This window comes from Meriones unguiculatus, chromosome 9 (genome assembly GCF_030254825.1).
Source record: "Meriones unguiculatus strain TT.TT164.6M chromosome 9, Bangor_MerUng_6.1, whole genome shotgun sequence".
Taxonomy (NCBI): domain Eukaryota; kingdom Metazoa; phylum Chordata; class Mammalia; order Rodentia; family Muridae; genus Meriones; species Meriones unguiculatus.
The window spans coordinates 8,166,994-8,188,638 of record NC_083357.1 but is presented as its reverse complement, the minus strand read 5'-3'; the positions used below and the strand labels follow the sequence as shown (position 1 = coordinate 8,188,638).

General features: G+C 43.5%; 1 long non-coding RNA gene across 1 annotated transcript; it reads right to left on the bottom strand.

Annotated features, from left to right (window-relative positions):
* Positions 1-5,895: 5,895 nt before the first annotated feature.
* On the bottom strand, positions 5,896-21,551 carry LOC132656411 (uncharacterized). Its single transcript, XR_009594152.1, has 3 exons — positions 21,182-21,551; positions 19,470-19,638; positions 5,896-6,372 (listed from the first exon to the last, which is right to left on the bottom strand). It is a non-coding gene; the product is annotated as an uncharacterized LOC132656411 (long non-coding RNA).
* Positions 21,552-21,645: the final 94 nt, after the last annotated feature.

Here is a 21,645-nt window from a genome sequence, read left to right as displayed (position 1 = left end):
CTCAGCTAATTGAGCTATATTCCCAGTCTCTAAGACAACTTTTGCGTTTGTTATTTTTCTGTATTGTCTGTTTTCTTTGTTACTGCTTTTTCTATGTTTACTGTTTCCTTCCTCTATACACTTTTGATTTCAATTAGTTTCTTAAGGTGGAAACTTAGAACATCGATTTAAAATTTTTCTTTTTTAAAATCTAGGCAATGGACACTAAAATTTCTTTAGACATTGCTACATTCTATACAGTTCGCGGTGTCTGTTCATTCAGTTCAAAATATTCTCTATTCTTCCTGTGACTTCTTTGATACATTGTTTTTGTTGCTGTTGTTTGAAGGGATTTACTCAATTTTCAAATATTTGAGGTTTTTTCTGAGGGCTTTGTTTTTATTGATTTCTAATTTAATTATATTATTGTGTATCTCACAGTTTGGATCTGGTTTGCCTCCCAGAAGTTCACGTGCCATATGCTTGGTCTACAGTATGGCAATCATGAGGAAAAACCTTTTAGATTTGGGCTTAATACAAAGGGATTAGATCATTTGGAAAATGTTTCTTTTAGAAGGGCCTCATGCAATTCTTGCAGGACCCTGGTTGATTTTTACAAGAGTGAGCTGTTTCAAATTGAGACCACTTTATTTATCCAGCTCTTCTGCAAATAGCTATTTCTCTTTCTATGTCTCTGTTTTAATGTAATCATCAGCAGAGGCTTAACTTGGGACCATCTATCTTGACCCTCCAAATTTAGCTGTAAGCTATATAAACCTAGTTTCTTTATTTAAAAAAATACCAATATTTAGGCATTTCGCTATGGTAAAAGAAAAGAAACCAACAGGATTGGGAAGCTCACTTTCAAAAATAAGATTTTAATTTTTAAAAATTTTGTTGTAACTTGTTTGATGGAGCCTTCTTAATACCATTCCACACACAGAAAATAGTATTTTCTGCATTGGCTGTTTAGCGTTTCATAAAGATTAATTAGGTTGAAGTGGTTGATGGCGTTCCAAAGTTTCCTGTTTAATTAATTAATATTTGTTTGTTTGGATAGTTTCATTGTGTAGCGCTAGCTGGCCTGAATTCTCTATGGACACCAGGCTGGTCTTGAACTCACAGAGATCTGCTTGCTTCTACCTCTTGAATGCCAGAACTATGGTATGCGCCACTGTGACTGAAATCATTCCTGATGTTTCAACAGTGCATCTATTTTGTCAGTTATTGTGGAAGAAGAATTAAAGTTTCTAGTTATGATTTCAAATTCCTTTCTCCCTTTAGCTCTGTTTTTATTTCAGATTCTTTTTTTTTTTTTTTCCCAGCTGTTCAGGACTTTCACATTTATAGTTGCTATGCCTCTTGGTAAAATCACTATTTTATCATTATGAAATATTTCTTTCATGATAATGCTCCTCATCTTTAAGTCCAATTTCTTTGTTGTTGTTGAGATTATTCTAGCAATTCTAGGTTTCTTGGGATCAGTGTTCATATGGTGTTCCTTCCTTTGTACTTTAATTTTCGTCTTACATATGTCTTTATATTCAGCATGTCTCTTTAGGTAAAATATGCTTTGATCATTGTCCAACCCAAAAATAAATATTCATTTTAATTGTATTGTTTAGTTCATTTGCATTTAAAGTAATTATTAGCGTGTCTCTTATTTTTTAATATTTATTTCTAGTTCTTCATGTGTTTTCACCTTTTTATAAAAAGGAAAATCATAAGCTTTACTTACTCAAGGATGAAAATGGTCCCCATTGCAAGTTTCTCAGTAGAAACAAACAAAGCTGGGAGAGAGGCCCTTCGTTAAGCATTCTGAAACTCTGGGTTCCAGTGATGTAAACAAGCAAACAAACACACACACACAGAGAAACAATGAAATGTCTTTCAAGTGTAGGCAGGAAAAGCAAAAAACAAAAAAAGCACCAACCTAGAAATCTATGCCAAGTGATAACAGCCTTCCAAAATGTGAATGAAAGCATTTTTGCCTCCTTTTTTATTTTTGGGGTGAATGTAGTATGTTCCAGCAACTGATTTTTAGTCATTTTGGTTCTAAAACTGTACAGTTGCTTCAGGGATTACATATTTTTTACTCACTTCTGTCAGCATAGAATAATTATTGCATTATGCCAGATAAAATATAAGAGCCATGCCAGGGTATTATTTCAATTAGCTTTGTTCTCTTTAAAATATTTTATATTTATACAAATTATAAATACTATGACATGGTTATATATTTAATTATATACTATTTTTTTATTGAAAATAAAGATAAAATTTGTCACATAATATATCCCTGATTACGGTTTCTGCTTCTCTATCCTTCCAATTCTTCCCAATCTCCCATCCCAGCCAGATTCATCCCCTTTCTGCCACTAATTAGGAAACAAACAGGCTTCCAATGGATAAAAATAAAATAAAGCAAAATATGAGTTAAAGAAAACCCAACACACTGGGATAGGAGAAAACAAACAGAAAGAAAAGAGCCCAAGAGAAGGCGCAAGACACAGACACACATGCAGAGACCCAACCATTTGCACACCCAGGAATCTGATAAAAACACTAAACTGGAAGCCAAAGTATATATGCAATATAACTGTAGGGTAATATAGAAAATATGAAATAGGATGAAATTTTTAAAAAAGTAGAGCCTTGGCATGACATTATGAGACTAAGAACCTCCAAAGATACCACAGAGATAGTTCTGTGTTTGCCATCTCCTGCTAGGCATGCAGTCTGCTCTTAAGAGTAGTTTGTTTTCCTAATTAGAATCCTTTGTAGAAATTTAAATCCTCATTTGCAAGACATTGTCAATCAGAGATAGCTTCTGGGTTTGGGGTTGGGGTCATGTGTTCAGTTCTAGGGTTCTGGGGCAGACCTGTGCAGGCCCTGTGCTACTGCCTCAGTTTAACTGAGTCCATATGTACAGTGATCATGTTGATTCTGAGGGCCTTGTTTTTTTTTTTTTTTTTTTCTTGGTGTCCTCCATCCCTCTGGCTCTTATGCTCTTTCCACCTCTTCCTCTGCAGGATTCTCTGAGGCCTGAGGGAGGGATCTGATGGAGACATCTTGTTGAGGGCTGAGTGTTCCCAGGTCTCTCACTCTTTGCCTAGTGTCCAGCTGTGGAACCTCTGCATTTGTTCCCATCTGCTGCAGGAGGAAGCTTCTCTGATGATGGCCAAGCAAGGCACTTGCAAGCAAGGCAAGCAGAATGTCATTAGGAGTAGTTTGTTGCTAAGATCTTTCTTTCTTTCTTTCTTTCTTTCTTTCTTTCTTTCTTTCTTTCTTTCTTTCTTTCTTTCTTTCTTTTTCTTTCTTTTAATTTGGTTTTACTGTAGGTGCCTGGGCTATTTAATGTCAGGTTCTTGGCCATCCAAGGAGTGCCAGGTTCTCATGCAGCAGGCTTTAAGTCAAATCGGATGTTAGCTGGTTACCCCTGCAAGATTTATGCCACCTTTGCACTAGCATATCTTGCAGGTAGGACACCTCTGTAGCTCAAAGGGTTTATGTTTAGGTTGGTGTGTATGTTTTTCTTCGGTAGCATGCAGAGTACCTTCCTGCACCATACATAGATGCTAGCACAGAGGGTGAAGGCTAGCACAGAGGGTGAAGGCTCTATGTACGCCCCAGCTCTGCTTCTCCGTGTTCAATGAGTCGTGTCGGTGTCGTCTTCAGCAGTGGGGCCTTGCCATCGGATTGCAGGGAACAGCCTACAGTCCTGGCAGCAGCCTGGGTTGTTTCGAGGTTCTGTAGTAACCCTTTGGCCCACAATTCAATTAGATTGTAACTCAATCTCAATACTAGAAGCTTTGTTTAGTGATAATGGGTGTCTAGTCAGTGCTCTGCCTCCTTTGTTATTGGCAGTTTCATTTAGATAGCTTTCATGTATGCACTTATTTTATGAAGATTCTACGGTATTAGGTTGCCGTAATACCTGTGATTTTATATTCATGTCGCCTGTGATTTTAGCTGTTTCTCCTAGTATTCCCGCCCTTGTCCTCCTCTTTCCTCTTCTTCCCCACTTGATCTTCCCTTTCCATCTCCTCCCCTGTCCATCCATAACTATCTAGTCTATTCCCATATCCTAGGGTGATCTAAGTGTCTCCTCACCCCTAGTCCCTTACTCTATACCTAACCTGTGTGGTTCTACAGATTGTAGCTTGGTTGTTACTACCTTACAGCTAACAGACATATAAAAGCAGATGCATACCATATTTGTTTTTCTGGGTCTGATTTACCCCACTCAGAAGGGGATTTTTATTTTTATTTTTCTAATTCTATCCATTTACTTGCTTACTTCATTTAAAAAATAAAACTGGCTGGGTAGGGGATGGAGAGATGGTGCGGAGGTTAGGAACACTGGCTGTTCTTGCAAAGGCCCCGTAGTTCAATTCCCAGCAATGGTGGCTTATAACCATCTATAGTGCTATCTAGTTCCCTCTTTTGGTGCACAGGCATACATGCATGCAAAATGCTGTATAAATAATAAATTAAATCTTAAAAAAAAACCTGGCTGGGTAATATTTCATTGTGTAAATGTACCAAATTTTTTTTTTTTTAATCCATTCACCTGTTGAGGGGCATCTAGGTTGCTCCCATTTTCTGGCTATTATAAATATTAAGTTTTTGCCTTCTGCTTTGTCATTTACTTTTCTTTTTCCTTTCTTTTAAGTTAAAAAGTTATATCACTACTCTCCTTCTTTTCTACATCCTCCTATATCCTTCCCTTCATTCCCTCTCAAATGGATGGCTTCTTTTTTTAAAGCATTACACACACATGTGAAAATATAACCCACTGAGTCTGTTTGCTGTGGCTTGTGTGTATACAGTTTCAGGCTGACCACTTTGTTTAATAAGGGGACTTTCCGCATCCCTGGGAGAGGCTAATTCTCCCTCCCTCAGGAGTCCTTAGTTGCTTATAGTTCCTGGACTCAGGGGGGGACCTTGAGATTTCCTACTGATACGGTTACTGTTCAGGTCTTGTTTAGGCAGCCCTGCTGTATCATGGATGCAGCTTCTCTGCCTTTCCAGGAGAGATGATTCCACAATGCGTTCGCTGCTCCTCTGGCTCCATTACCAGCTTTCTGCCTCCTCTTCTGAGATGTTCCTGGAGCCTTAGGTGCAGGTGTTGTGTTGTAGACAGGTACTCACCTGGATTGTCTTCCTCTGTCCAAGGTTATGATTACATTATCCTTTCTTATTGTTTTTAGAATGACTTTTAGGAAGAGAACTGGGAAGTATCTTTTTCGTGTCCTCTTGCAACATGTAGTCTCTTGAAGCTTGTGCCCTGCCAGTGTCCTTTTTGTGAGACCTTCTCACGTGACTTCAGGGCTCCGTCAACAGAGCTCTGTGAAGCCTGGGTGCTCTGGGGAAGCTAGTCCCTGAGAAGCCACAGAGTTTCTGATGGTTTGACTTCACAGCTAAGACTTTCCGCATTCTTGTCTTCGTTTTGGCCTCTGGTTAGCCGGTTTCCTTAAAGGATTGTAACCCTTGTCTGTGTTTCCTCAGTAATGCGTAGCTCCTACTGGGAAATGACAAACATTCATTCCTGGGCAAGGCTGAAAGAGTGGATGGTGGCTGTTGTACTTGGTTTCAGGAAAAGTGACACTTAGAACATTTCAGAATTATTTATTAGCTTACAAAGAGTTGTTTCATTATTTCATTCTTCAAACAAAATTAGTTTTTGTTGTTTTTCTCCTGCTCCTCCCCTACTCCCTGTTCATATTCTCCCACCCAAGTGGCCTCCTTTCCGCTTTCATGTTGCCTTTGGCTTTCTCCCTGCCCCACTTTTTCTCAATACCTCTTTCCCCCGCCTCCTGGTCTGCTATCTAGTTTCATACTTTACACCCATTTTTATTTACACACACACAAACATTAAAAGTTAGGATCTACAAACTGGAGAGACGATGTGACTTTCTGTCTTTCTGAGACTTTCTGTCTTTCATACTTTTTTAGGTCTATCCATTTCTGACAGATTTCATCGTTTTGTTGGTTTCTTTCTAGCTGAGTAAAATTCCATTGTACGTAAGTGTCACATCGTCATTATCCACTCATCTGTTGGTGAGCTCCGAGGCTGGTTCTCTTTCCTTGCTGCTGTGACTTCCGCAGTAGTGACCTCGCCTCCCTCGTCCCTGCACCATCCGCGCTGCACCATCCTGGCTTGACCACGCACAGGCATGGCCACAGCCGGTCTGAGTTCACGAGGGTGATGGCCATGTCCTGTTTAGAAGACAGTGTTTCACAGTACTCTTCCCCATCCCCTGGATCTCATAATTCTTTCCTCTGCTTCTTTTGTGATGTTCCCTGGGCCTCAGTGGTGGTTGAGGTGCCGGTTATATGGCTCCGGGGTTAAAGGTGCTTGCTGCCAAGCCTGAAGACTGCATTTGATCTCTGGAACCAAAACAGAAGAAGGAAAGAACCAACTCCTGAAAGGTGCCCTCTGACCTGCACACTTATGCTGTGGCATGCGTGTGCACTCACACAAACACAAATAAACATAATTAAAAAAACATTCCATTCAGAGCTGAAGATGCAACTCATTTTTTTCTCAGCACTTTGGTGAGCCAGGAGTCCTCGCACTGATTGTGGGAACTTTATTTTAAATTAGTCTTTAGAACATAGCCTGCTCTCCTATCACAGCCAAGGAATCATTTTCTCCCAGGAATGAAGAAGTAGGAACTAGAATTGCCCACCTGTTGTGCTTCAAATGGTGTTCCTGCTGGAAGTGTCACCCTCTCTGCCACATCTGCCTGCTTTCATCACCCCCCTCTGTTCTGTCAGTGCCAGAGCCCCGGTTCTGGCTTAGCTAACCACTAGTTGTGTAACCTTGGCCAACTCAGTCCCTGTCATTACAAATCCTTTATAAACCAGAGGTCATAATGTCTTGATCTACCCCAGAGGCTTAAAGAACAGCATAGAAAGAAGAAACATCACGAAAATAAATCATTAATGTTCAGGCTCAGAGAAATTTGCTTATGAGTAGAGTGGGCTAAAAGGAGTGGTTTTTATTGTTTCCGGATAGAGTTTATAATTCTTTGCAATCATCGAATCTACATCAAGGAGGAAGTGCCTTTGTCGGAAGTGTCACTACGAGGCCCCTTGCCCCTAATTTTCTCACCCTGAGATCCATCCTCACAGGTGGAGACAGCCATCTGCATGGCAGCAACCCCCCACTCCTGGCCACCACAGTGCGGCCAGGTAACCACAGTGCTGGTGCTCTCTTGCCAGAGGACTGACAAAATCAGCTCCCTGTTGCTTTCTCACTGTTCAGAATCCAATTAAACATCTCTGGCCACAGCATGACAATCATCTGGGTTCCACACAGTGGAGATTTACCTGTGGAGACCTTGGGAAGCCGCAGCAGGAAGTGAAGCTCTTTTATCCTAGAAAGGTTCCTTAAGGGATGAGCCATTATAAGGTCCAGATCCACATTCATTGGGGATAATTGCTACATCTCCAACTTCAAGAAGTCAAAGGCGCTGTGTCCAGAAGCAACTAGCTGCCTTATGGGTCAATAATCATTTTGAGAAACTGAGCCTGACTGGAATGATCCAGCAGCGAGGGACGCTAGATGGGGGCCGGGTTGGAGAGGTGCTTGAAGCTCAATGGTAGAGTTGAACTTTGCTTCAAAGGGACAGTTAGAAACCTGAAGCTGGATTGGGGGCCTAGCATCTACGTAGAAGGCAAGAGGATTCTGCTATGACCTCTGTCTGACCTTACAGACTGCCATCTTGTAGCATGATGCCATTCAGCATTTCCTAGTTTCATTCCTATGACATAGAGCAATACAGCCATTTATGCGGGGTGCTGGATCATCCAAAATTCTAAAAGCTCGATTCTGGTCCCATGTCTCCTATTAAGCAGCTATCATAGGGTGCTTCAGTCTACTGATCAGTACAGTGAGTGTGAAGGGGACAGCTAGGGGGATGAGGCTTCTCCTTTGGTTCCTCCTGAGTGGTCCCAGAAGCAGGTTCAGCTCCTGACACCTATCTTCAGCCCCAATGTCTCACATGCCCGCAGACCCACTGTGTTGCCATTTCTGAAGATGTTTTGAAGATAAAATAAATGACTTGGAAAAAAATTCCAAGATGACTAATCATTAACCACTTACCAGGTAGCCTTTTGCCATTCGGGACAGTTTTTAGAAAGGCAAATGACTTGTTAGCAAGATATCTCATTTCTAGATTTCCCTCTACTTGATTTTCTTTCCTTTACTAACTGAACAGGTTTTTTTTTTTTTTTTGAGAGAGAGAATCACTGAGTCTGTCATTGAAGGAGATCGGAGATCAGAGGGGAAAGGGCTAGTAAGCTTAGGTAGGTAGGGAAGATAAGCAGAGTCGGAGCTGAGCCCTGGCTCAGGGAAAGCAGAGAGAGATGAAATATGGGCCTTCCAGCTAGGCAGAGAGGCTATAAGGAACTCTAGGCTCTTGCTCTTCAGAGCATGCCTGGAAATGAGGGCCATCTTGATGACCTCACAGTAAGCGAGGCATGTAGGACACTGAATGTTGCTGGGTCTGGGACCTCATGCATGTCATCCCAGCACTTGGAAGGCTGAGGCAGGAGCCTCAACCTCAAGGACAGATTGTGATACATTGAGTTCTGGGTGAGCCTGACCTATGGAGTGAGATTCTGTCTCAGACAAAACAAAACAAAACAAAACAAAACAAAACAAAACAAAACAAAACGGTGAAAGAAACATAAACTCTTATGTCCATTCCAGGCTTCCCAAATCAGAGTGCAAATCATAGCAAGATCACAAAGTGTATGTACTCTGTGCCTTTCTATGTCCTGTAAGTCTGAAGGAGATGCAGTCCAGACCCAGGACAGTGGGTCTCTGATATACTGATAAACCAGACCCCCAAATCAGACTCAGGAATGGGCTCAGACACTTAAAGGAGCTCTAAGTTTTAGCAAGAGCTTTGGCTTTAGAACTGTAAAGCAAGAATGAAATGTTAGTTCACAGAATGGAAGAAAAAAGACTATTCAATAAAGGTTATGTAGAAAAAGGAGAGTGTACTCACGAAACAGAAACGAGCAGTGACTCAAATACTCAGCCAAGGAGACAACTAGTCTGCCATATTCTCTTGATGGCTGAGAAAATGGCTGATGACGAGTCATTGCTGAGAGCTGGTTTGTAGAGGACAGTGGTAAGTTCGTTTAGTATCAGACATTTCCACTTAGATTTGATGGTGAACGATGCCTGGCAGGTATTATGTCGTGTCACGCTGGAGCACTGGTCCTGAAGGATGAATTGCAGAGCAGGGAGCTGGAGGCTCCCCTTTACACGGTTAGTTCATACTGCAGAACTGGAAGCAGCTTTTGCCCCAACCTCTGTGCATGAGCCCACCATGTTGACCTCAGTGATAGAGCAAGCATTGTCTTTTCTGCTTGGCCTCAACAACCCTCAGCCTAGAGTCTGGGAAGGACGCGCCTGGGCCACCTTCGGGAGAGCCCTGTGGAGTTCATTACGAGACGTTCCCCTGCCAGCTCTGTGACTCATCCACACACTTCCCCAATGATATTTTCAGAGTACAATTATGTGGAGCAGCCTCTCTTCCATGGCTGACAATGTTGCCCATCTGTGAAGTCATTAAGCTCTTGTGCTCTAAAAGCATGGAGGAGGTAAACAGTGGGAGTGAATTGGGAACTTACTCGAACGGTGGGAGCCTGGGCTTCACACTCTGTCCCAGGGCACTGGAGCCCTGGAACCTTCTTTCTGAGGGAGCATGGGAGTTGAGCATTAACATGTGCCATCTCTCCAGTAGAGTGCAACCAAATTTGAAAGCACACACCAGGATGATGAAGTAGGCTTAGAGTTGGGAAACCCAGATTCGTATATGTTCATATGCGTAGTTTATGAATGTATGCCGTATATTAGCAGCAGCCATGTTCAAGTTTCTTCCTCAGTAGCTGAGACTTTTTCTTGTAGGGCTTTCGTAAGCAAGGATATGTAAGAATGCTTTCTAAACTGTACTGCACAATATAATTACTTTTTATTTTGTGAGACAAGGCTTCTCTGTGTTATCCTGGAACTTGCTCTGTAGACCAGGCTGGCCTTAAATTCAGAGATCTGCCTGCCTCTGCCTCCCAAGTGCTGGGATTAAAGGTGTGCGCCACCACCACCTGGTCTAAACACTTCTTTAAACCAGTCACCAGAATGCTCAAGGTAAAGAAGCAGAAGGCCAAGTCTGTGTTGGAAGACCCATTCCTATGATAGGTATGAGGTACTGTTTCTGTCTTTCCTCAAACACAATCTACCCACTTGGTTCTGTCTCTTCTGTAGTCTGTTTATTCTTCCTCCTCAGCCTGATATTCCAGGGCCAATCTTTAAGGTTTTTATGCATCCATGATTATACACCTGTGGAAACACTTTGCCTTTGGGAAAGTTGAAGTAAAAGTTGTCTTCATCGACCAATACTCACTTTGGGGTACCCTCCCCAAAGCAGGGTTGCAGGCGTTCTGCTTCTGGAGAACACTTGCTTACACCATTTTTCATTCATTTCTCTTACCTGGGAAGTAAAGATCTTTTTGTTCCCAGAGACACTGTTGTTTCAGGGAGAGGAATAAAGGTAGTGTAAAAAAGCCATAATGGCTAGGCGTGGTGGTACAGGCCTTTAATCCCAGCACTTGGAGGCAGGAGGCAAAGGCAGGTGGATGTTTAGGAGTTCAAGGCCAGCCTGCTCTACAAAGTGAGTCCAGGATAGCCAAGGCTACACAGAGAAACCTTGTCTCAAAAAAATAAAAACAACAAACAAAACAAAACAAAACAGAGAAGAAGAAGAGGAAGAAGAAGAAGAGGAAGAAGAAGAGGAAGAAGAAGAGGAGGAAGCCACCATAATGATGCAATTTCTGGCAACAACAGGTAGTGGTGTGCTTGCCTTTAATCTCAGCACTTGGAGGCAGAGTCAGGCAGATCTCTGTGAGTTGGAGGCCAACCTGATCTACAGAGTGAGTTCCAGAACAGCCAGGGCAACAGAGAGAAACCTTGTCTCAAAAACAAAACAAAACAAAACAAAAAACAAACAAACAAACAAACAAACAAAAAACCGCAAAACCCCCAAAGGATTGAAGAACAAAAGGAGGATAAGCTGTCGTGTTTGTCACATGATAGTGTCATGGCAACATGAAGACACTAACATTCCCTCTGCTGGCTCAGTCTATCCAGACCCACAGAGAGAGGCTCACTTGTAGAGTGCAGTGACCCACAGAGAGAGGCTCACTTGTAGAGTGCAGTGTTGCTATCTTCAAATCAGAATGTGTCAGTCAGCTGGAGAATTGTTGACAAGTAGACTGTGGTTGTCCCGCCTCTAAAGCTTCCCATCCAGTTGGTCGGGGCCAGTTGGATAAACTGGCATTTTCTTAGAGGTTCTTAGGTGTTGCAGTTGCTATGGCATCAGCAAGTACACTTTGAAAACCAAAGGGTCCTGTGCTTCATGATATATAAAATGCTTTCTCATTCCAATTCCTCTATGTCGTCACACATCCGTGACCTTATGTGGCAGGTGTTTTGTGCATGAAGAAACCATCTTAGGAAGACTGCCTGCGAAAGTTCTCACAGCCGTGAGGAGTAGAGCTGAAGTTCTGAGCCTCTCACTCCTACCGTTCTCCGTAGCTCTAAGCTGTGCCATTGAAGAGCATGAGAATGTTAACCAAGCGAGGCTGGAAGGAGAACCTTGATCTGATCCTGGGTCTGTGTCCAACAGTCACCTTGTCATCTGTCAGTCTGCAGCGAGTGACAGTGGTTACAGGATTTTGATTTAAGATAAAAATTTGAGAAAGAAGTAAAGGGAAGTAAAGGGAAGTAAAGTAAAGGAGAAGTTTCCAAGAAGAAAGCTCTGTGGATGACAGAGGAGCCCAGTGAGGCAGAGGGAGCCAGGGCAAGAAGCCAGTAAGAGCCTGCTGCAAAGGAGAGAAGTGGGGCAGGGAGACAAGCCCTGGGCGTGAGCTAGGGGCCCCAACAGCTCTTCCTCCTTGCTCAGGCCTTTAGCCTCAAAATGGCCACTGTTACATTAGCTACTTACTCTATTACGTCATCTGGTATGCTTGTGCAGAAGGCAATTTGTAGATCCTTCCATCTACCCTGGCATTCTTAGCTGTTTGCTGTTAAAGTAGTGCCAGCCTTTGGGGGAAAAAAACAAAAAACAAAACAAAACAAAAAACAACCACCGTGGAGCTTTTGATATGGTTCCCTTTGAGCTCCATGTGTTCCTTGTATTTATCAAAACAGAACACTAACAAATATTTATCCGGTTTCATAGACGTGTTGACAATGAAGACTACCACGTGTGTCTCCCTGCTATGGGGGTTCTTTTGCTTAATACATGACCGACTGAGATGTCCTCAGTGTACTATAAACACAGATTAAAAATAGCAACCTGAAAATGGATGGAACGGGATAGAAAGTTCCACATTTCTGGATGGGATACAGTGCCAACCTGGTCATCAGAGCATGAAACAAATCTTTACTGAATTACCTAATTTTTAAATAATAATTCTTCAAAACAAGTGTTTTTGAATCTTGCAATGTGTTTTTTAACATATAAAATTTCTCAAGCTGGAACTTTAAAAAGTTTCTGTGTATATTTATGTAAAATCTGGCTATTTTATCAAATTATCAAGCCTGCAGTCTAATTTTTTAGCATCCATGTTTTTTTTTTTTTTTTTCACCTCAGTCATGTAGCTGAGAGGTCACTGAATTTTCAGATTGCATTTCTGTCAAATACACACACACATGTTCCAACACTGGCTGAGCACTCTCTGTTTTGATAGTCAAAGGGATTAAAAGAGTTTGCAAAGTGCATGTGTGTGTACATGTGTGAGTGTGAGTGCATGTGTGTGCATGTGTGTGTGTGTGTCGGTCAGAGGACAACTTCGAGAAATCAGCTGTGTCTAGCATGTGAGTTCTGGAGATTGTAGTCAGGTTGTCAGTGATGCTGGAAGTACCTTTACCTGCTGAGCCTTCTCACCTGCCAGAAGACAGCTGCAGCTGTCATTGTAGAAACACCATTAACCTCCTTTGAGGCAGGGTCTTTTCCTTGGCTTGGAATTCACAAAATAGACCAGGCTGGCCCAGTAGCTAATCTGTCTCTGGTTCTTCTCTGATGAGATTGCAAGCACATGCCACCACACCCAGCTTTTAAAATTTAGGATCTGAGGGTCAGACCTAGGCCCTTGTTCTTGTAAGAGAAATGACTAAACCTTGCCCTCATCCCTGAGTTCCACATTTTATAGATTATCTGTGAACATATATTACCCTTTGAAGATATTCTCTCTCTACTTTAGATAGAATGTAGCAAGCAAGCAATTCACCACTGGCTACTACAGTCCCCAGCTTATTAAATTTCCAAGGTTGGCCTTGAACTCATGATCTATCAGTCTCAGATTCCTGAGTACCGGGATTACCCCATGTATTGCATGTCTGGCTTGTGCTATTGTTCATTTCTAAGGGTTTTGTTTGCAAGAAAAAAGAAGGAAATGAACTGTTTTTACTTTTTTGAGATGGGACATCATGTTCCCAGATAGGTCTTAAACATTTAAACCCCCTTCCTTAACCTCTGGAGTAGCTGGGGTTAAAGGCGTGTGCTGCTGTGTCCAGCTGCACAGTCTTGATATTTCAGTCCCCCTTCCTTCCTTCCTTCCTTCCTTCCTTCCTTCCTTCCTTCCTTCCTTCCTTCCTTCCTTCCTCCTTTTCTTCCTTTCTTTTTTTCTGAGACAGGGTTTCTCTGTATAGCCTTTGTTGTCCTGGACTTGCTCTGTAGACCAGGCTGGCCTCAAACTCACAGAGATCTGCCTGTCTCTGCTTCGGTGAGTGCAGGGATTACAGGTGTGCACCACCATACCCAGCCTGGCTGTGATTTTCTATTTAGTGCTCCCTTTTAAATATTTTAACTTAAAAGTGAACAAAAAACCCCAACCCAACCCACCCCACCCCAAACCAAACAAAAAAACAAAACAAAACAAAAACAAAAAAAAAAAACCAAAAAACAAAAAAACCCAACCCTTACACGAGTATCAAAGATTTGTGATTCAGATTAGAAAAAAGAAAAAAAAAAAAAAAGCAAGAAATCCAGGTCTACATATATAGCAGTACTGGGTCTGAGAGATACTGGTGACATTTAAACTTCAGTTTTATGTTGTGAACTGAATATTTAAACAACTGCCCTGAAGAAGCAAAAAGGAAACTATAATGTTTGAACTATAAAATTTCTGACGTGTGTTTACTCTCTGGATCTCTGTAACAACTTCCTGTCCTTATAAACTTGCTCTTATACTTGAGGGTACAGACTGGTGCCCTTTTTCCCTGTGCAGTGTGTGGCTGTCCCATTGTTATTTCCAGTAGTTGGCTTGCCCGGTTAACCTGGGCCTGGCTGTGCTTCGTTGGTGCTGGCTGAGATCATACGCCACCTGTGCGCTGGGGCGGGGCATGTGTAGGTGGGCAAACACCTATCTTACTATTATCTCAGATCTATGTTAGTTATCTGCATGGGGGGGGGTGGTTATCAACATTCACCATTGAATCCCAAATGCAAAACATGTGCCGGGTTTTAGCATAGAACAAAATACAAAGACCACTAAAAATCCATTGCATTCCATTGATTTTGGACCATGTTGAAGGACAGGATGCTGTTATAGGGTGGACCCGTTACAGTACAGTGGATCATATCTTAAGTGGGGAGTGATGTTCTAAAGCAGGGGATAAAGATAAGAGTCAAGAACAGGCAAGAAAGACATCTTTTAAATGACTCCCTCCCACCCTCCCTCATCTCTTGCTGGGTCTACTTAAGTTAAACCCCCATGTTGTGATTCAACTTGATGTGTGTGCCAGAGGCTGCCCACTTTTTGCAGTTGATCAGTACAATTATCCTTGGTGGGGTTTTTTTTCTTTTTACTCTTGAGGAGGTAGAGTCTTCCTATGTAGTCTAGGCTGGCCTGAAATGTATCATGATCCCCCTGTCTCACCGTCCTCAAGTGCTGAGTTTACAGACACCTAATCTCAGTGTTCCTGGCCTCACCCTAGTTTTTAAGTTGAGGAAACTGAGGCACTAATTGGTGAGTGATTCCCCCAAACAATACAGCTAGGTGGGGCCAGGTTTTGAACCCAAATCCACCTGAATGTAAAGTCCAGCCTCTCTGGCATGCCATATTAGAATATTAAGAACCCTTAGAGATCATGTGTTATAACCAAGTTGTTTCACAGATGGGAAATGTAAGAATCATGGATAAGGGATGTGGCCTGTGTATATTAGATACTGCCAAGATTTCCCAGCTGGGGAAGTAGGGATTTGGTGCATTAGAGAGTGATGATTTAAAAACTGGGTTAAGGGATGGATGGCAATGAACCAGTGAAAGGAACTGGAATTACTCTTGTCTGATGTTAGCAGTTACTTGATGGAGGATAAAGACCGGCTGGACTCTTCTTGCAATGGGGCCAAAGTATGAAGATAGGACTGCAAATTCTTTTTGGGTGGGGTCTTAGTAAATTATAGCTGAGAAATGCTGGTGGTGGGAGACAGAGAAGCTTGTGCGTTATATTCCAGGATAGGGGCAGGGACCTTCATTCTCTGGAAGCTGCCTGCACAATGGTTTTTTCCCTCCCTGTCAATTCTTAGGATAATGTTGCCTTTGGGAATAACTGCAGTTAATAAGTAACATCTTTTTAATTGACCCATCAGACCTTCCTGCATTCTGCAAATCTTTTTAGCTTCTGCTTTGTCTTGCTTACTGTAGATAGAGCTATTTTCATGACACACAGCTCTGATAGTTCTGTGCTCAAAAGTGGCTGGAACAGCATGATTATCTGCTTCCAAAGCGTGGTCTGTAGATCCCCAGAGGTAGCAAATAAAAATACAGAAAGCTTAATTAAATTGGAAATAAACAATAAATAATTGTTTGTGTGTGTGTGTGTGTGTGTGTGTGTGTCTGTGTGTGTGTGTTTAAGCCCCTTCCCAACACCAGTTAGGCACCCTGTATCTTATCTGATATTTCTACCTGGGGGTTGATGTGTGTGTGTGTGTGTGTGTGTGTGTGTGTGTGTGTGCGCGCGCGCCTTCAAAGGGACCTTAGAAGTCAAACATATTTCCATAGCAACACTTAAACTTATTTGACTTTTCTACTATGTTGCCCTTTGTACTGACAATAAAGACTCAGCAACAGAGAAAGTGGTGTTGTTACACAGTGACACCAAAGTGAACTGGTGAATTGTATTATTGTCTCCATACAGGCACAGCCAGACCACACACACACACACACACACACACACACACACGGGGGGGGGGGGCTGGGGAGATAGCCCAGTTGGTGATGTGCAGATAGAGTCACCCACAGCACACACGTAAAAAGCTGAGGGTGGGGTGTGTGCTTGTGAGCCTAGCACTGGGGAGGCAGGGAAGGCCAGATCCTTGGAACTGTCGGGCCAGCCAGACTACTCTAACTGGAGAGCTCCTGGGCTGGTGTCAGAAACTGTCTTCTAGGGCTGAACCCTGGGTTGATCTCTGGCCTCTTCACACATGTGTATGCTCATGCCCAAACATGCACACAGAAACACATGCACACAAACCTCCTTGCTGAAGCAGCAGAAACTACTAACATGATTAAATCTCACCCCTCATGTCTGTCTTATTAACATTTTGGGTGACAAATTGGGACAAATGCAGGAAACATTTCTGCAGCACCGTGACAGTACCACTTGTGGGATGGGTTCCTCTTCCATGGAATACCATTTTTACTGACAAACTTTGGCTCTTCAGACCCAAGTATTTGCCAGATATTTTCTTGAAAATGAAGTGAGCTAGTTACTTCAAAGAAAAAAACCTGACAGTGTTTGTGCCAATTATAAAACTTGAGCTTTCAAGTGAAAATTATAAATTTGAAAAACCTCTCTCTACCACCAAGAGCCTGACAGCTTTCCAATATTAAAGATTTTCTGATGAGATTGGTAGTGATAAAAATGATTTTTTTATATTGTATGCTAAAATGCGTTGACATTTGGAAAATGTGTGTCTTAGTGAACCAATACTTTCCTAATGGCCAATGCATGACATTACCCAAGCACCTGTGGGTAAGAGAGCCATTCAAACTGCAACACAGACATGGATTTTAATGTAACTGAGTAAAGCAGGGCTCCAAGCCCCACATTTCAAGTAACTTTTAAAAGTAGACTTGGTGTCATAGCCAAGAACAATACCCATGGATTACCTGAAAGAGCTCCTCCAATGGTCCCCCTTCCCCAGCTACATCTATGGAAGGCTGGGTGTGCATCACACACCTGGGTCCATACAGCCATTGCTACAGACTGACCGCAGTAAAACATACATGAATCTGTCTTTGTTCAGCTCCTCACAAAAGACATTTGCAGAAATGTAAAACATTGTCACTTTTGTCATTCTGTTCTGGAAAACAGTAACTTTTCATTTAGAGAAAGTCCAGTATGTTAACATAGAATGATTTTATTACTATTTTAAAGTGATTTTTCCAATGTTCCCAGCTTGAATTTTGAATATGGTAAATATCACTAGACAAAATCTAGGCAGCAAAGCTCCATGGGAACTGTCATAACTGAAGACTCCTCTAGAGTATTTATAGGTTTTGCCCAACTATAGGAAAACACCTTGACTAGAAAACCAGAATTACGGACTCTCTGGCCCTGGATTTGCATCTTAATATCCTTCTCCCCTAAGCTCAGCTAGGGCCTAGCCAGCTGACTGCTTACTGATTTCTGCACATGCCCACAACTCTGCTAAAGCCACTGGGACACACAGCCCCAAAGTTCTTCATTTCTTCTTCTGGTGGCCACTACGTCAGGGCTATTCTCTCTGCATCAGGGTCTGCGGGTGGAGAGGCACACTCAGACCCAACTTCCCAGTGTGTTTATGGACATCTTCTGTATACAGCCTTCAGGATCTATTTGCTTGTCTTTCTTAATTAGATTTCCTAGTGTGCGAAGGACCTGGTTTTCTATTTTCTATTTTTACCATTGGAGGGCCGAGTGTGCTGCAATAAACTTTATGGGATTTTGGTAAATATTAGCTGACAATTTCTAGAGACATCTATGAGCTTTTATGATCCCATGAAAATTAATCAGAATATTTAGTGCCTGCTGTGAGCACAATACTTGGCAGTTGGAGGAGGGGGCTCTGGAGATGATCTTTGCCTAAGGACCTGAACTGTGTTTGGAGAGTCAGGAGTTACAGCCAAAAAAGCAGTCACATAAGACACAAAGGCCACATCACTAAAGAAATAACTGGTGAGATAGGAAAGGGCGGAAATCAGGGACTCTCACATTAGGCAGGAACAATCGTGGGAAGCTTTGGCTTGGAAGCAGGGACTCCATTGAGGCTTGTTAAATATCGAGGGTTTAGTTAGAGGTCAGCAAGGCAGAGATTTCAGGTCAGTGAATAAATTTGAGCCAAGGCAGAGTCAGAAATGAGCACAGCATGTTCACGGCCTAATGAGGAGACTGCTGACCACCGTGAAGGTGAGCTGTGTGAAAGGATAGGCTGAAAGCTGGTCACAGGAGTTTAGGCCGGAGGTGGGGGGGGGAAAGCATTGGTGGTTTACGGTTTGGAAGTGACACGCCATTTCTGCACACACGATGGATAATCTGCAAGGGGCTGACCAGAGCTGATGGGGTGTCTAGTTTGTGATGGGATGAGGGTGTGGAGGCCATGCTGGGATCAGCAGAGAGCTCAGAAGTGCAGTGCATATAGACAGCCACATTTAAAATATCAACCCTCTGCCTTTGAGTGGGAATGTTTTTTAAGGGCATGGAGAAGAATAACTGAAACAGAGGGCTAGTGACAAGGTTGAGTATTCACACAGAGAACTCATATTTAATTTTTTTTTGTTTTGTTTTTAAAAATTTGGTTAAATTTATTTCATGTAAATAGTGTGTTCTGTTTACTCTGAGTCTTGTCCTCTGCTGTCTCCCTCCTCCCTCTGTAGTCCTGGCCTCTTCGCCATAGGTCCCTTTTGCCACATTCAGGCCTTTTGTTCTTTGCTTGTAACCTTCTGATTTTAACCAGCACCATCCGTGTGGCTGACTAGTCGGTGGAACTCGGCAGGCTCACTGTTTGGTATACTACGGAAGGCAGTGACTGTCCCTACCTCAGAATCCATTACAACAGACAGCTTTTATTTTGGCCTTTCTTCGCATCTTATTGGCTCAACACGAGGTAGTTATGTGGTTTGGGGCAAGTCGCTCAACTCCTAGGCATAACTTTTGTCATCTGCTAATATGAGTATTTACAGTATTTTCCTCATAGGCTTCTTATGCGAATTCAATGAGACCTGTAAAATGTCTGCGTCAGAACCCGACATACAGAAAACCTTTAAAAAAATTACTGTTTATTTCTCAAGTAATTTACCTCATCATGGGAATATAAGTATTTTAAAATTACTCAAGTGTGCAAAAACATGCAGAACTGTGTAGAACGGGAAACACAAAAACAAAAACCCATCTGCCTCAAAAAAGAAAAAAAAAAATCCCAAACCTTCAAAGTTTGATGATGATGTTGCAAAGATGGAAAGTACAAAGCTTAAATTCCAGGTGCCGTCGATATTCCGCTCAGTGGGTGAAAGCGTTTACTGGCAAGTTGGCATTCATTCCTGCCTCCCTCCGCCCCCACAGGGGACAGCTGACTCCCGAAGGTTCTCCTAGAACTTCCACATACACACAAATAAACGCAATAACATTTAAAAAAACCAAACCCTTCAGCCCCATAAGCACATCCATGCCTTGAGCGTAGAACCCAGGCCCTCACAGTTTAATCCTGCCACTCTCAGTTAGAACCCCTTCACTGTTTCTCACTGCAGAGGAACCTGATATGGTGTTCGCCAACCAGCAAACAGCCTTCTTCGCCTGGGTGTGGGACTCCTTCCTCCCCGATTCCACATCAACCTCTGCGCCCACTTATTTTCAAACAGATCCCACCGTGTCCTTTGTGGCTCCATTCTTCCCACAGCTCACTCTTCCTGCCCTATTAAATTAGCCCTCTGTTTTTAACGCTTAAACAATTTTTTAGGTTCACAGAGGATTTACACAGTAAGTGGATTTCTCCAAGTCTCTCTTAATGATGGCATCCTGTGCTGGTGGGGTACATTTCTTACCACCGTTGAACCGGTACCAATGAGTTACTGTTAACTGAAGCCCACAGTTTATACTGTGGTTCAGCATTGTGACGCACAGGGCTACGGGTTGTGACAATCGCACAGTGCTCTACGCCCATCACTTCGCTGCCATACAGAATAGCATCATTGCCCTGTGTTCTTCTGCCTCAGTGAAGCAGCAGCTCACGGAGAACCGGGAAAACCTCTCAGTCCTTCAACTACAACGACTCCCTAGGCTCCTCGCATAGCGTTTCCTCACACTTGTTATAGATAGAGCTCAGCCTCTGCTTCCTTCCCTAGATGGCTTGTCCTTGAGGAAGGGGCTGTGCCACACAGTTTACCCTAGAAACACCTAGCCTAGACAAGCGCTCTTTAACAGACAGACACCTTGTGAATGCTGGCTGAACTGGACTGTGGGCCAGTATCATTAGCATGACATTTCTGGTAGCAGTCTACAGAGGCTGAGCTTGAGACCTGGGATTCTGACAGTGACACATGCTTCCTTGCAAGGCTGTCCTATCAAAGGATAAGTTCTCTGAGGGGAACCATCTTGTATCCTTATAGATTGCAGCTCCGGCAAGCTTTCTCATACACGGACCACGGGCTGTTCCCCAACCTTGCCGCTTTCCAAAAAGCAAAGTAAAAAAAGCAGGCAAACATGGTTGTTTTCGTCTCTCCTGACTAGACAGTCTTCTCAAGACCCCTGAAGAGTCATTCCTCCCAGGTGGATTTCCCGCAACAATCAGGGATGCTCAGCGTGTCGCCTTTGAGCAAGGAGCACCTTCCAATAAACATTTATTTCCTTAATTCACGCTGAGCCTTTCTGCTTTAAAGACACTGTACTCAACCGTTCTAAAACTCAGTAGGAACAAGCAGATCCGAACAAAGGCAAATAAATCGAATCCTGCAAAGTAACAAAGCAGATGCCTTTCCCCAACAGCCAGCACAAAGCTAAATGAAAAATATCAGTCATCCGCTAGATACAGTATTTCCCTCTCTAGACAGGAGCTGGGGCCCGCAGACCTCCCCCACTCCAAACAGGAGGCCCAGAAGGTACAAAACAAAGTATTCCTTCCCGAACCACTGCTCCGCGTACCTCTCAGCCCTAGCGGTTTGAGACCTTGACTGTTACTTCGCGGTACCTGCACACGTGGAGGTGACTGTGAGGAGGAGGGTGCCCACCACCACGCGAGCAGGGGGCGAGGGAGGGCGAGGGAGGGGATTCAGGGCTGAGGGCAGGTCCCAGAGGACAGTTAGTGCTCTCTGAAGAGCAGGGCTCCCCCATTCCTTTGCACCCCAAACTGGAGGAACCGGGGATCCGGAACGCCTGCCTAGGAGCAGGCAGAGCCCGCGAGCCGTGAGCTTTGATGCGGCAGCGGCGGCCGCCGGCGGGCACCTGGGCCCCGGGGGGCGGAGCCTGCCCCAGGTGTGCCGAGCGCGAGGCCCACCCCAGCCGGCTCAGCGGCCCCCGGGGGCCCCGGCCGGCCCTCCCGGGGCCGCCGAGCGGAGGAGCGGCGCGCCCGCGCCCCCAGCAGCCGGCGCGGGGCCCCGGGGCCTGGC